Source organism: Oncorhynchus tshawytscha, linkage group LG02, assembly GCF_018296145.1.
Source record: "Oncorhynchus tshawytscha isolate Ot180627B linkage group LG02, Otsh_v2.0, whole genome shotgun sequence".
In the NCBI taxonomy this organism is placed as follows: Eukaryota; Metazoa; Chordata; class Actinopteri; order Salmoniformes; family Salmonidae; genus Oncorhynchus; species Oncorhynchus tshawytscha.
In genome coordinates this window covers 43,643,060-43,657,020 of record NC_056430.1, presented here as the reverse complement: position 1 = coordinate 43,657,020, position 13,961 = coordinate 43,643,060, and the positions used below count along the sequence as shown (strand labels likewise).

At 42.4% G+C, this 13,961-nt stretch overlaps 1 protein-coding gene across 1 annotated transcript in view; it reads right to left on the bottom strand.

Moving 5' to 3' along the window:
- Positions 1-2,396, bottom strand: part of LOC112244846 (phosphatidylinositol 4-phosphate 3-kinase C2 domain-containing subunit beta-like) — a 75,450-nt gene extending 73,054 nt beyond the window's left edge. Inside the window, exon 1 of the mRNA XM_042299328.1 lies at positions 2,113-2,396. The gene's annotated coding sequence lies outside the window, so the exon portion shown is untranslated. The remainder of the gene's footprint in view (positions 1-2,112) is intronic.
- Between the last annotated feature and the right edge of the window lie 11,565 nt (positions 2,397-13,961).

Sequence of the window (13,961 nt, the reverse complement as noted above, 5' to 3'; positions counted from 1 at the left end):
GTACTAACCTCTGCCAGTACTAACCTCTGCCAGTACTAACCTCTGCCAGTACTAACCTCTGCCAGTACTAACCTCTGCCAGTACTAACCCTCTGCCAGTACTAACCTCTGCCAGTACTAACCTCTGCCAGTACTAACCTCTGCTAGTACTAACCTCTGCCAGTACTAACCTCTGCCAGTACTAACCTCTGCCAGTACTAACCTCTGCCAGTACTAACCTCTGCCAGTACTAACCTCTGCCAGTACAGCTACTGTATAATAAAAGTTAAGCTATAACCAATCGTAGAGATGATAAGCGTCACTTCCTCTGCTCTGAGCAGAACAATGGGACAGTTGATCCCAGAATGGAATTAGAGGGTGTCAAAGACTACTTGTAGCAATTTCCACAGAAAATTTGACAAAGACACATTTTTGCCGAAGTACAGTCCAAATGCAAAGTTTGGTAACAGAATGACGGCACAAACAACAAAAATCGTCATTCTATATCCACACCTTGCATCTGCACAGTTCTTTAAGTAAATGTGTTTTTGTAAAATTTTCTGTGAGGAAATTGTTCAAATAAATCCTTGTGGATAGAGTTGTGTGGTTTGGTTAACTTTACAAATCCTTGGTTTCGGTTTGGCATACATATTAAAGTAAAAAATTTGTTGGAGTCTCAGCATCACTCAAAGTGGAATTGGCCCTGATGCAGGGTCTTGTCTGTTCAACAGACTGAGGAATATGAACTCAACGTTATGCCACGTTAGACCAGGGCCTGCATTTATCAAGGATGGATGTTTATTTATTATAATATTAGGTCAGATTATTATGTAGATCAACACTCCTACTGAGATGGTTGAAAAAAATAACAAGACTTTGATTATAAGGTGACCTGTCTCTTTAAGGATAGGACTGGTGTTGGGAGAACTGATCCTATGTCAGTTGTTACAGGGCTGGGAGTTACAGCAGCTGCAGTTTGAGAGAGAGAAAAGAGAGAGAGAGAGAGTTCTGGGTTGGGGCATCTGGATCCCATCTTCCAAAGGTCGCATGGATATAAAGGATAACACCAGCCTCCATAAAGTTTATTACAAATACGTATGGCCATATTGCATAGCCTCACGGGATCAGGCGGCACATGAGGCTGAGACAAGCATAGCCGCCAGACTGCATGTTTTCATTAGTACAGACAGAACATTAGACAGGTGTGTGGTGATGTGTGAGGATAAATTGACAACCTTTCGTTCTCGTTTCTTCTCTGTAACTTACAAAATACTTCTGACAACTTGGCAAATTGTCTGCAGATTGTTCATAATTAAGCCACGTTTTTACAATTGCTTATTACATGCCTACCGTATAACGTGCACGAGCTGGTCACAAATGTGCCATGCCATGTATTCATTCTGCCTACTCAGTTGCAAAAAGTTTGTCGAACGGAAGCTAATAGAAGGAAACGGGGAGGGGCCTACCTGAATTTGTCAAATAGAAACTCTCGATTTAGTTGCAAAACATTTCCAACTGTTTGGCGGAATGAATACACCCCTGCTCAGTCAAAACTCCAATAGCCCTACTATATATACATTTTCACCATATTAGCCCAGCAACCTAGGACACCAGCAGCTGCTTGTTATCACTGTTTGTTGGCTATTTTATGACATGGCCGGATGCATACAACTACGTACAAATTTGACAGCAAAACATTGCCACAGCAGATAGCTTGCTGGTGTAACCACTGCGTGGTTTATTACACTGTAGCGCCCATCTAACTTGTCACACTGACTATTGTAGCCATAGCATGGCTGAGGTTTGCAACACCACATTAAGGTTGGCCTACACTTTGAATAATTGCTTTTCTATTGCCCACAAACTAGGCCTAGGGGACTTATTATAATTTCTCTCATAACTAGAATTGTATAAAATAGTCGTAGCAATAGCCTACTGTGCTTCATCGGCCACCAAACAGCGTCACTGCTCAAGCAGCAATATAGCGCAGTCGATATTTTACTGCAAGTAGACACGAGCTACGAACTTCACTGCTCACGAAACACACCATGCAACAAAACACACATATGTAATCTGATTTGTAGGCTAATGTATGTGGACATTGATTGTTAATTCCAGGTGGAAAATCCCTTACCTGCTCTAGATCTATGGCCGCCAACGGACTGGTGCCATAATATTCTAATTATTCTGCTTTCAGTCTGCTCAAATAATGATTCCAAAATATATCAAACAATTCCAGGGCAGTGGTATCCGGTGTCTGATATTGTCGATATATCTGTCATTAACCAAATCGAAAGGGCGCCCGCGTCCCTAATTGTTGAATAATACAGACAGCAGCTCTCGCCACCAAAACCCGCTTATTTTGTAAGCGAGTTGCTGAGGTTTTAGGTTTTGATGATCGGCTGCGCATCGCCCTCTCTCATCAGTGTGTGTGGCTGGAGGGGAGCGTGAGAATTACTTGTAGGAACGTGACCTCTTGCGGACAGCTTATGTAAGTAACAGCACCCTCTTTTCTTGTCTTTACTCATACGTAAATTATCCACAGTGACTGCTGCTGAGCAAACCTAGAGATCCCGCTAGCCCAGTTAGAAACCCCCAGAGCTGTGAAAATCTGCAACCAGACAAACTAACATTCCTAAATACTATTCCCTATTAAATAAATGTTAAAAGAACCCAAGGGCGTCATGCACCCATTATTTTAGAGGGGGCATGAAGTACATGTGGATGGATGGGGGTGGTCCATAGGGGGGCTGATCCCCACTCATGAAGTTGGAGAATTTTGCATTTTTCAAACACCTGAAACAAACACCTGTTTTATCCTGCAATCTAGAGCCTGCATAGGTTATATCAGCATACCTCTTGACTTGTTCAATTGCCATTTTAATTAATGATGCACATTGTTTCTTTAAGAACTTTTATACTGGTATATAGTTGTATTTTTTCATCCTGAAGGAACTCTACACTCTCTCCTCCTCCACTGACGAAACTGTATGCACACACTAGAGTATCTAGCTTCCTGCCTAGGATATCTTTGCTTAGTGGTGCACCTTTGAAGGAACCACTTACTAGGGAGAGGGGTCCAGTCAGTGTGCCACCTCCACAAAATACAGTTGACAGATAAAACCGGGGCTTAAAAACAAATTTGATCAATTCATTTAAAATCTGAAGGGGGAAAAAAGGACAAATCTGAGGGCACTTGACCTTGTGCCCGCTATAGGCATGACACCTCTGAGGGAACATCTCATGTCATTATTACCTTGCACCAGGTAGGCCAATGTCAGCGAAGGCAGTTGCATAAAACTTAGGCCAACCAATGTTGATTCTTTTTTCAAAATTAAAAAAAAATATCAGTAGTCTGACAATACCGATAAGAATAATAACAGATAAGGAAGGAGATTGAAAGCAATGTGGCAAAATGCTAGGTCATATTCTATATGAGCACATTCATCTTGATGTCATTCTTTCCTTAAATATGAAATGAGGTAATCAGTTCTAGAAGAAAAAAAAATACAGAAAGACAGTTCCCTTTCTCATTTCTCTCTTTCTCTCTCTCTCTCTCTCTCTCTCTCTCTCTCTCTCTCTCTCTCACACACACACACACACACACACACACACACACACACACACACACACAGCTGGCAGTGCGTGAGAGTTGTCAGCCAGTGCTGATAAGAAGTGACCACAGTGAAAGCTGGATTTGACATCTGTTTTAAACAAGAGGAAAGCAGCACCACTATGTGGTCATGTTTGGTAGTACATGTTCTGCCCTTCCATATGACTCTTTATCACTTACGGGTCCTGATGTTGGCGTGGCCTGTGTCTATGTGTGCAGCTGTGGTTTAGCAAGTCTGATGTTGTCTGATTCTGACATCACATCCAATCAGGCAATAAAAGCTTGGTTATTATGGATTTAGCAATAAATATGTTACTCTAAAAAGGGCTTATTTGTTGTCTCCTTGTCAATACATTATGTGGTGTCTTTATTTTTCTAATGAACAATGCATCTATACAACATAAAAGAACGGTAGAAAAGTCAGCTGAGTACAGCCTGTATGTATGACATCATCATTGGTTTGCCAATTCATCCCAGCATTTACACCTTATGGACCAGTAGGAGGCAGAAGAGGATAGTTCCTCCATCCCCCATGCACAAAGGCAGGGAGCTGTGTCTCCTCTGTGCAGTTAGGTCTCTTGCTGTATCCATGGCGACCTTGGCTGCTGATTGACACGTGTATAGCAATCACACAGCCTCAAATGCAACAAAAAATGACTGTTATCCTGAGACTTATTGGCTGTACCGTAGGCTACGTATTGTAACATCCTCAGAGAACTTTGAAACAATCGAGGAAACAAATTATTGTGGGGGCGATATATAGGTATTGGTTGAAGCTCAATGTTAAATTCAAATCTCCCTACCATCATATCTATGCCAATTAGACACCAATCCAGATGAAAATTCGCAAATCAACTTGATTGGAGGTGCACAACACACATCCCGCCTCTCGTCATGAGCCATCAGTCCGTTACCGAGAACCACACACCAGATTTTTAACAGGGTCATTAGCATTAGGGTCATCAGACAATTTGTTTTGCTCAGAACTAGCTCAATAGCTAAGTGTCAGATAAGAACGAGACTACAGCGTCCATAAAGGGACCATTAGACTTGCCACCTTTTGGACTGAATAAGTTTGTCGGGGCCAGTGTATGGAGCCAGATAGCTGCCAAAAGGTTGAACGTGCGTATCTTTAGGATCATAAGAAAATACATATGTAAATTAATGTGACATTTCATCTGTGAACACACAAACACCATGTTACGATTATGGACTAACATAATTGTGTTGTTGTACTTTTTATGACTTTTTCTCCCCAATGGGCCCAAGCCTATACTATGCCATCTACTGGTATAACGGCATTATTAAATGTTGTTTTCAAACAAGCCCTAGACTTTTATTTTGAAAATGAAACTGAAATCTGCAAAGCAACTCTAATGTTGCAAGCAACATACCATACCATCCTGCATCCCACTGCTGGCTTGCTTCTGAAGCTAAGCAGGGTTGGCCCTGGTCAGTCCCTGGATGGGACACTAGATTCTGCTGGATGACCATCACGGTCACCTAATCATCCCCAGTTTGCAATAGGCTCATTCATCCCCCTCCTATCCCCTGAAACTATTCCCCAGGTTGTTGATGTAAATGAGAATGTGTTCTCAGTCAACTTACCTGGTTAAATAAAAACATGTGGGGTAGAGCTACTTAATTGACTAGATTATTTTGGTTCCTATTCTTTGCAAATGCCACATTCCTGACAAAAATGTGTATGTATAAAAATATCTGTAACCGAGTAAAGTAAGAATTTAATTTGTAAATATTAATTCATAGTCGTAACATATGTTTACAGATCCAATTTACGTTTACGTTTCATGTTTAATGCATGGCTTTTTCTAACAATCCTAACATTTTACGTATGGGTTTTCTTACAATCCTAATGCTATGTACGTTCAACCTTTTGGCAGCTATCTGGTCCATACCAATGGTGCGCATGCATGGGGGCCAAGCAGGCTTCCCTAAGAAATTTACAAAAAAATCCAACCAAAAAATATCACATTTTTTAGCTCTCGTCTCTCTGTGTTTCATAACTTTCCTTCAATTCGCAAGAGGCTGAATGCATCTCACAGGATAAAGCATCCGAGCGAGCGAAACAGCGCTCCTCTGTCTCGCTATGTGTAGGCCGTCTATCTGATGCTGCCTGGTCCAAACGAGTAGCATTGAATGCAAAGGAAGCCAGCAAGCATGTGGCCTCCCTTGACAAAATAAGTGTAAACAATTTACTGATCAACTTTGAGCTAAACTGAGCAAGTTCAACTGGGAATGGTTCTGGTGAGAAAAAAAAAGTGTGGCTAGCTATTTAGCTGGCTAAAATTGGCCCTTTCCTAAATTAGCCATGAATGGAGATAGGGATTTGGATTTGTGGTTTTACTTCATTCTTTGTACTGACCAGTGATTATAAAAGTGATTCTGATTCAACCATTAATTCATACATTGTTGTGCCCCTGGCCTGAGAGTAAGGAGGTTCAATATGTAGCTAGACATAGAAGGCTAATGTTAACTAGCTAACGTTGCCCATGAATTGAAGTTAGGCTAGCGAGCAAGCATTTTAGCCAGAGTATGATCCCCACCACAGTTGCAACATTCTCCATCACAGATTCTTCAATACCATACTTCTCCCGTCTACAAACATTTGACACGTGACCATTTCCTTTTCAATTCCCACTCTATAATAGTTTGGACACAAACGCTCTTACCACATACATCACATATCCAAGCTTCAAATATTCAGATAGAGTCTCCCCAAACAACAATAATATTGATAGGCTTTTCTTTTTCCTTCCATCTACCATACAGGTCAGGTGACATGTACTGACCACTCCTGGGATTTTCTGCTTAAGGTACTCATCATCTATATCCAGTGAGACTCCAGCTATAACTCTTTTGGCAGGCGCCTTGCTCCGAAGATCATTACATGTTACTTCTGACATGGACAATTTTGCCAGTTCCAGTGCATGCTTCTTCATCGACACAATGAACCAAAACAAGGCTGCTTCTAGTCACCTTGATTGAATCTACCTTCCCCACTGTTTTCTTTACAGTTCTCGATATTACAAATGGATTTCCCAAATTAAACTCCTTGTCCAAAAAATTCAGTCCAACAAGAATTACATTATTAGAAATACATTATTACCTTGTCTTCTACTACAACTTTTGTTCGTTTTGTTCCTTTCTTTGATTGAATTATTTTCCATTAAGAGTCACACACTTCACTTGCCGCACTTTCAGATTCAAGCACAGTTGCCATTTCATCCCACCCACCAGTTAACGTTTTCTAGGTAACGTTAGCCAATGTAAAACTGTAACTTTAGCTAACATGCATGACAAGTTCATGCACCACAACGTTTAATCAAATCAAATCAAATTGCATTAGTCATATGCGACGAAACGCTTACTTACAAGCCCTTAACCAACCATGCCGTTAAAAAAAGAAATATAACAAATAATTAAGGAGCAACAATAAAATAACAGTAGCGAGGGGGTTCCGGTACAGAGTCAATGTGCGGGGGCACCGGTTAGTCGAGGTAATTGAGGTAATATTGACCTGTAGGTAGAGATAAAGTGACTATGCATGGATAATGAACAGAGAGTAGGAACAGTGTAAAAATGGGGCGTGGGGTTGGGACAATGCAAATAGTCCGGGTAGCCATTTGATTAGCATGGGGGTAGAAGTTGTTAAGAAGCCTTTTTGACCTAGACTTGGCGATCCGGTGCCGGTTGACGTGCTGTAGCATAGAGAACAGTCTATGACTAGGGTGGCTGGAGACCTTGGCAATTCTTTGGGCCTTCCTCTGACACCGCCTGGTATAGAGGACCTGGATGGAAGGAAGCTTGGTCCCAGTGTTGTACTGGGCCGCACACACTACTCTCTGTAGTGCCTTGCGGTCAGAGGCCGAGCAGTTGCGATACCAGACGGTGATGCAACCAATCAGAATGCTCTTGATGGTGCAGCTGTATAACTGTTTAAGGATCTGAGGACCCATGCCAATTTTTTTGAGTCTCCTGAGGGGGAATAGGCATTATTGTGCCCTCTTCACGACTGTTGGTGTGTTTGGACCATGATAGTTTGTTGGTGATGTGGACACCAAGAAACTTGAAGCTCTCAACCTGCTCCACTACAGCCCCGTCGTGCTTGGTCATGTAGTCATGGGTGAACAGGGAGTGCAGGAAGGGACTGAGCACACACCCCTGACGGGCCCCTGTGTTGAGGATCAGCGTCGCAGATGTGTTGTTACCTATACTTACCATCTAGCAGCGGCCCGTCAGAAAGTTCAGGATCCTGTTGCAGAGGGAGGTCTTTAGTCCCAGGGTCCTTAGCTTAGTGATTAGCACTATGGTGTTGAACGCTGAGCTGTAGTCAATGAATAGCATTCTCCCGTAGGTGTTCCTTTTGTCCAGGTGGGAAAGGGCACTGTGGAGTGCAATAGCGATTGCATCATCTGTGAATCTGTTGGGGTGGTATGCAAATTGGAGTGGGTCTAGGGTTTCTGGGATAATGGTGTTGATTTGAGCCATGACCAGCCTTTCAAAGCACTTCATGGCTACAGACGTGAGTGCTACGGGTCGGTAGTCATTTCAGCAGGTTACCTTGGTGTTTTTGGGCACAGGGACTATGGTGGTCTGCTTGAAACATTTTGGTATTACAGACTCGGCTAGGGACAGTTTGAAAATGTCAGTGAAGACACTTGCCAATTGGTCAGTGCATGCTTGGACTACACGTCCTGGTAATCCTTCTGGCCTTGCAGCCTTGTAAATGTTGACCTGTTTAAAGGTCTTACTCACATCGGCTACGGAGAGTGTGATCACACAGTCGTCCTGATACCTCTGATGAGTGTCGGAGCCAGTGTAGTACGATTCAATCTTAGTCCTGTATTGACACTTTGCCTGTTTGATGGTTCATCGGAGGGCATAACGGGATTTCTTATAAGCGTCTGGGTTAGAGGCCCGCTCCTTGAAAGCGGCACCTTTACCCTTTAGCTCAGTGAGGATGTTGCCTGTAATCAATGGCTTCTGGTTGGGGTATGTCAGTGAAGACACTTGCCAATTGGTCAGTGCATGCTTGGACTACACATCCTGGTAATCCTTCTGGCCCTGCGGCCTTGTAAATGTTGACCTGTTTAAAGGTCACTGTGGGGACGACGTCATCGATGCACTTATTGATGAAGCCAGTGACTGATAGTGGTAGTACTCCTCAATGCCATCGGAAGAATCCCGAAACATATTCCAATCTGTGCTAGCAAAACAGTCATGTAGTTAACATCTGCGTCTTCTGACCACTTCCTTATTGAGCAGGTCACTGGTACTTCCTGCTTTAGTTTTTGCTTGTATGCAGGAATCAGGGGGATAGAGTTACGGTCAGTTTTGCCAAATGGAGGGCGAGGGAGAGCTTTGTACGCATCTCTGTGTGTGGAGTAAAAATAGTCTAGAGTTGTTTTTCCTCTGGTTGCACATTTAACATGCTGGTAGAAATGAGGTAAAACGGATTTAAGTTTCCCTGCATTAAATTCCCCTGCCACTAGGAGCGCCACCTCTGGATGAGCATTTTCCTGTTTGCTTATGGCCCTATACAGCTCGTTGACTGCGATCTTAGTGCCAGCATCGGAATGTGGGGCTAAATAGACAGCTATGAAAAATATAGATAAAAAACTCTCTTGGTAAAAAGTGTGGTTTACAGCTTATCATGAGAAACTTTACCTCAGGTAGTCAAAACCTTGAAACTTCCTTAATATTAGATTTTGTGCATCAGCTGTTATTTACAAATAGACACAGACCGCCACCTCTTGTCTTACCAGAGGCAGCTGTTCTATCTTGCCGATGGACCAAAAACACCGCCTGCTGTATGTTATCCATGTTGTTCAGCCACAACTCTGTGAAACACAAGTTATTATAGTTTTTAATGTCCTGTTGGTAAGATATCCTTGATTGGAGCTCTTCCATTTTGTTATCCAGTGATTGCACTTATAGGACTGATGGTAGAGGGGGTTTACTCACTCGCCTACGAATTTTCAGAAGGCAGCCCAAACCTCCGCCCCCTTTTCCTCTATCTTTTCTTCATGCATATGTTGGGGAGAAAGCAGTATATCCTTCTCAAACACTGCAGTTAGCTATGCTACATTTCCTTATCTAAGAACAACCAAAGCAAACCATAGCCGAGAAAACAAATGGCTTTGTTAAGAAACAGCAAGCTAGTTATGAACCGCATATAATCAATGGTTGAACCCCAAAACGCACATGTAAACAGAGCCTCCGTTCAGTTGTGCACTGCAAGTGTGCAAATGCATGCTAGCATCAGGCAATTTACCAGACTCACTGAAAGCATCGCTGTTTGAAACATGTAGAATACAGTCCAGCCACAGCATATGCTTCCTCTCCTGCCTTGTCATTATAATCCACATTTGTTCTGACTGATTAACACGGTGTCAATTCACTTTCCAGTGAGTTCCCAGAAAATCTTAAATTGCCATCCACAAGTAAAAAGTAGTGCTTCACATGGTATAACAACATCAGAATCATTGAGAGGGTTTGATTAATCTCAACCGGGTGCCCGTGTAGGCGTTTTGAATTTGATTTGGAACCTGGCTGCCTCCCAGGTGTGAGCCGGGTGCCCTGCTCTGTCCGAGGGAAAAGTCGGCTTAAAACTTAGTGTAGTGATGAGTAGAATTCTGTGTTTTCACATGAAAAAGTGATTGCTTTTGATTAAAAAAAAGCTTTTTATCTGACTTCCCTCTTCGCTTTTGCCCGATGACATGACAGGCTGGCCAGATTAATGGAACCCCCTCTCTGCTTGCTGAATTTGTGTGCCGTGCTGTGTGCAGTCAAAAGAAAATGGCGTTCTTGCTAACTTGTTAAGCTATGTGATTAAAAATGAGTCTGTTTTCAATAAATCAACCGTTTTAGACTATTGCATTTGAACAAGATAAATAAACGTTCAATCAGTTCTGAGTGAATGAAGAAAATCCTTTTGGAACGAACGTCGAAATCGATGTTTTATAGAACAGGGTTTGTAGTGTAATAGTTACAGTTACCACCTGTGGAACTGAAGATTGTGTGTTCGCCACCCGGAGAATACTTTTTGACCATTATTTAGTTTATAGTTTTGACATCCCCCTCCCAACACACACACACACACACACTTATTTTCACTTATTAGGTGGCTCTTGAAAGAGCATTTGGCTTTGTGGAGTGGCAGGCAAGTGGAAGTGAGTGTGGTGGTGTGTACTACTGCATGGATCTTGCTGGAACGGAGGAGAGACCAGCTCTCAGGCTTTCAAGGACGAGCTCGTTGCCTTATCCGTGAGATGCACGCCATCCCTACGTTACTGCCCAGGGACACGGTGCTTTGTGGCAGAGTGGCGAATTGTGGGCATGCGCCTGTCACTGAGAAATGCATGCTAGCCCATGTGGAGCCAATTAAAATGCTTGCAGTACACATGGTACTACGCCATTAATTCTTAAAATGTACTGTATGTTCTGTTCCATTTTTCATATTTATACTGCCATTTATAAATGTGGGAACGTATGTTATTTAGTGGAGTTGGACATCTGTGGCAGAATTACTAAGAACATTCATAGCTGGATTTAGAGCACCTGTCCAATGTCCGATTTGTAAATACAGTATGTGTGTAACCTGAAGGCAGAGGCCCTAACGCTAGACCACCACAGGGCCACTACTTTGTTGTTTCTGATGAGAGAAGCAACAGTCCTTAGATTCTGGACCCATACTCATAAAATGTCTCAGAGTAAGAGTGATCATCTAGGATCAGATGTAACATTTGGTTCATAATGAACAAGATCAGTTAGGGGGACGTGATCCTAGATCAGCAAGCAGCCCGTGATGTCCAGATGATCTCTTTAAGGATGCTCATACGGGAAGAGATGAGGAGATAATGAGACTATTTCCTCTATTTATTGACGTACCCTAACCCTAACCTTAACCCCTACCCTTACCCTAACCTTAACCCCTACTCAACCCTAACCATAACCCTTACCGTAACCATTTAAAATGTCAACTTCAACCGGGTAACGTCAGATATAGGACATCCCAAGGTTCCCAGAGAGCAAGGCCCTTTGACATTCCCAGAGGATGTTAAAGTATACTGATTTTGAAAGATGTCAAAAGGATTTACAAGGGGTTGAATACCATAACCAAATGGATTCAATTGATCTGCAGATGGATTCTACCTGTGGGTGTCCATTCTGCCATCTACCATTTTGGTTTCAGAATAACATTTGTGCATGTGCCGTAGTCTCTGTTTTTAGCATATTTAGCACTTTTATATAATATGTTTATATTTAGCACGTAGAGCATCACCACTGTGTCAGCATTATGGTCGCTCAGCATGTTAACTGTCCTTCAGCAGTACTAACCATTTGAAAGCAGAAGTAATGTAAGAACTTCCAATGAGCGGTAAAATGGGAACCAAAAGGAGCAAAATCTTATTGAACAGGAAACGTGTACTGTAGATTATGGATATTATTTTGTGTCATCTTAGTAACCCTACAAATGCATCTGAAAGACAGCACCGGGTGTGTAACATCTTCATCTAGATGACCTTGTCAACATGTACAGTTCATGTTCTCTTCAGAAACAGTCTTACATGATCAGTAAAGAAGATTACAATAAGACCCCCCCCACACACACACACATTTGTAAATATTTATAGTTGGGGGGTTAAGATTTAGCAGTTTAAGTCAAGATGCATAAGGGAGTAAACCACATACAGTATAACGTGAGATAGAGAGACCTCAGACTATAGTTACTGTACAGATGTTGGGGAAACCAGTGAGTAAAAGTAGGTTAACCGGTTAATGAAAAATCCTGATCCAACAAGACTCCTCTCTAACAGCTTTTCCTTTCACTCTCAATGTAGCTCGATGTATCTCCCCCCTCTGCCTCTCTCTCATTACCAGTTCAACACCAACATGAAGCTCAAATGAACGTTGAGATGAATTGAACGTCAGAACAGACTCGTTCTTCTGCTCCTCCCTTTTTTCATTCACCCAGATTTCTCCACATTGGTGGGTTTTCCTCACTGGGGTGTTAGAAGAGAGAGAGAGAGAAACTGACAGAGACAGGAGAAAGTGAGCAAGAACAAAAAGAGAGGGAGAGAAAGAGTAAGAAACAGAGCGAGAGAGAGAGAAGGAGTGCGACCCATGCCTTGTAAGGGGTATCAAATTAATGACATGCCAAAGGCCTCCAGTAGTGAAAGCTTTTAGGGCTTAAAGCTCCACCAGGAAACCCCACCACAGACTCCCACAGCCCCCCCATGGCTGCCACCATAATCAAGGGAGGCAGATTTGGAATCCTTGAAAGATGGGGGGGAGGATGGAGGGATGAAGGAGAGGGGTAATTCTCTGTCTGGCCCCTGCAACCAATTACACGGCATGTCAATGTCGGTTAGTGTAAAAAATATTTTTATAAATGTATTCTTTATTTGTGTGCTGGTTCAGTGAACTAGATGTGTGTGATAAGTACAAACCATTCCTGAGACATGAAGAATTGTGTTACCTACCAGAGCTAACAGCTTGGTTAATGTGGTCCTGAGCTGAGCAAGTGACCCAAGTTTGATCCTCGTCATATCTGAGTCTCTCTCTCCCTCTCTATATATATATATATATGTATATATATATATATATATATATATATATATATATATATATATATCTCTCTCTCTCTTTCTCTCTCACTCACTCTTTCGAACTTGTTCTCTCTCTCTCTTTCTCACACACACAGGGACACACAAACACACAAAACCACACAAAGATGTGCCAGTGTGTGGCTGATATATGGATTCCTCTGGCCGTCAAAGACCACACTGTCTCTGTGACAGAAGAGCTTTGTGGGAGATAGAATGTGCTTGGGCCAATGAGGGGAACAGATATGGCTGAATGGACTAATCCACAGCTCCCTGTCTGTAACAAATACATATACTGTAAAATGCGTAGGTCATTGCAGGTCTGTGGAGATCTTCTGCTATAATAATCTGTGCAGAATCTCGAACAGCATTGATCAATTGCACCATTTACTTTGAATGTAATCTCTACTCATTTGGTAATGCTAGATGAACAGTGGCGATTTTGGCATGTAAATCTTTGTGGGGCAAAACCCCCCAATTTTCTTCACTTGCATACCAGCAACAACACTACACAACATAACACTAAACAATACATTCATTGCACTATATCGGTGACATACGGTGCCCACAAACTGTTAGGGCCTACATAACACTGTCCCAAGAGCAGAGCTTTCTGTTCAGCACCATGGAGGGAATCCTTACCCCCGCTACACCTGGCTATCAGCAGAGTCCCGTCTGGCAGCGAAACAATTCATTCAGCCTCGTTTACTGCCTTAAAAAAAAAACATAGCTGATATGGCT